We start from the raw sequence: 2,500 nt of genomic DNA, 5'->3' as shown, positions 1-2,500 counted from the left end.
CAACACAAATTGTTATATTGTTATGGACAGTTATATATATTTAATATAAAAATAGTGAAAATAAATCGTTTCCAGGTTACTGATAACAACAGTTCCTCTGTACCTTGTAGCATCAGTCATGACTCCATTGTTCGCTTCTGTCCTCTCTCGTTTCTGTCTGTACTGATAAGGAGGGAGAGAGAGCGAGAGAGAGAGAGAGAGAGAGGAGAGAGGAGAGAGAGAGAGAGAGAGAGAGAGAGATTGATTATTGTCATATTTTATTAAAAGTATCATATTAGAGAGGAAAAAGAGAGAGAGAGAGAGAAAGAGGGGAGGATGTGGGGGGGGCGTGAGTTTTGTGGGGGTCATGGGAGGTCAAACTGGTAGCTTATTTATTGTTTGTTGAATTGAGTCGAAATATACACACACACGCGCACACACACACACACACACACACACACACACACACACACACACACACACACACACACACTCACACACACACACACACACACACACACACACACACACACAAAGACATATGCAGTCCGGCCCTGGCAAGCCAGCTGTAAAAGCTGTGTAGGTGGTACAGTGTTGTGTCTTGTGCAAACACAGACACTGCTGCTAATACTGCAGAGGAGGGAATATAGAAACACTCAAAAACATTCATGTTGGCTTCCTTGGTGTTACATAACTAACTCACAAGAGTTCAAGTAAGTATTCCAATATGTCTGATTGTAATTCTTAGCATTTTGCGAACTCTTGGCAGGGAGGGGACGTGTCAGGCTGAGAGAAACACAAAGTCGATGTGGCTCGGGACACTAATGAATTTAAAACGTGTGGTTGGGTTGGGAGACTGCGTTCAATGTGTCCAACCTCGTAAAAAGCAAAACAGGTCTCCCCGACAGCTTTGCGCCGGGTTTATCGCCGTCGCTTAGCGGAGTCCTCGTTGGCACATCTGAACCTGCGCAAAGTGCGGCGCTAAGCTGAAATCCCTGGACCCCAGCCGATGTCTTAAGAGATCTTTGCCCTGGGGACAGGTTTATGGGTTGGCCCATAAGCAGCAAAGTGCTGATAACAATGTGTTTGGTGACCCTCCCAGCGACTATAGAGCTCAAGCAAAACCGAGAAAATTGCTTTTATTTTTTTTCAGAGGTGGGGGCGACTAGTCGGTGATCGGTTAAATGTACACCTGCACATTACTGGTCTGGTACGAGATGACGTGCAAAGTGTATTTGACCCTTCCTTTAATAGATCTGACATATTTTGCTTAACCCTGGCAGCATCGCTTTCAATAATCAATGCAATATGGAGTGAGTTATATCTTCAATGATCATTTGTTATGCATCGTTATTTCTCTTATATTTTCGTCTGTTAATCACTTTTAATCGAAAAAGGGTGCCTTTTAACGGGCGCGTGCATGCGCGGGAGAGTTTGTGTGACTGTATTCCAATAATCTTCCCATTGAAATACTGCATTGATAGGCGACTTTGGTCTGCTTTGATCAACCTATGAGTAATAAGAAAGATATGCACTAAAGCCTACACAGAGAGCTGAGATGCATGGAAAGACAGATGAGCCTAGCAGATTTGGCAAGAGGCTGAGGAGTTAGACCATAGAACCATTCTCTGAAAAAAAAACAACCCCAAAAAACAAAAACTTTTCCACACCTGATAAATAGAACCTGACATTTACAGTGCGTCTGTGTACACTGAGCAAGGAGGAGACGATTAAACATAAAAACAGACTGCCCGTGATTTATCTCCTCATCTCTCTCCTTGCCTCGTTCTTTATCTTTTGGCGTCTTTTGAGTCTTTCTGGAAAAGAGGAAAATATTTTCTGGCCGCTCTTTCTGTTTGCAACATAAAGGATTGTCCTGCTAACACTAACCAACAGGACGTATCCGCCTGGCGTCTGCCAGACTGAACTGTGGCTTCGCTCGTAAGAAGGACAGTGTGTGTGTGTGTGTGTGTGTGTGTGTGTGTGTGTGTGTGTGTGTGTGTGTCTGCGCGCGTGCGTGCGTGTGCATGTACCTGTAGGTGTGTGTCTGTCTGATTCTATGTGGCGTCAGCGTATGTGCATGGCACGTGCATCAGTGTATGTTGGCATGTGTCTTGCACACACCGCAGCATTTCGTTTATGTTTGTGTGTACTGGTGCGTTTGTGCGCAGTAGCACTAACTGGACAGATGGAGAAAGAATAATACATCGTAAGTGTGTGTATGTACAGTGTATGTTTGCTCAGCCCCGAGTGAGCACGAGACAGAGGGGAAGGGGGGGAGGGATAGAGAGCGAGAGAGAGAAGTATAATTGATAATTGTTCAGTGGTAATATTGCCATATTTATTCCTTTGGCTGGTCTTGGCCCGCATCGAGCTGCAGAAAGCTGGGACTCATTAAAGAAGACATTTTTTCCACCAGCCACGCTTGTAGAGACTAAGAAGGAGCCGTCTTCTCCAGCGCCCGTTCATCTCTTTCACCGCCTCGTCTGACTGATTGTCTGACGGACTGACTCTCTGTCTG

General features: G+C 45.0%; 1 protein-coding gene across 4 annotated transcripts in view; it reads left to right on the top strand.

Moving 5' to 3' along the window:
* Positions 1–2,500, top strand: part of svep1 (sushi, von Willebrand factor type A, EGF and pentraxin domain containing 1) — a 94,736-nt gene that overhangs the window by 1,866 nt on the left and 90,370 nt on the right. The window lies entirely within an intron of this gene.

Source organism: Zeus faber (genome assembly GCF_960531495.2).
Source record: "Zeus faber genome assembly, chromosome: 22".
NCBI lineage: Eukaryota > Metazoa > Chordata > Actinopteri > Zeiformes > Zeidae > Zeus > Zeus faber.
Note: the sequence above shows the minus strand (reverse complement) of the source record. Positions and strands in the feature narration are given on the sequence as shown.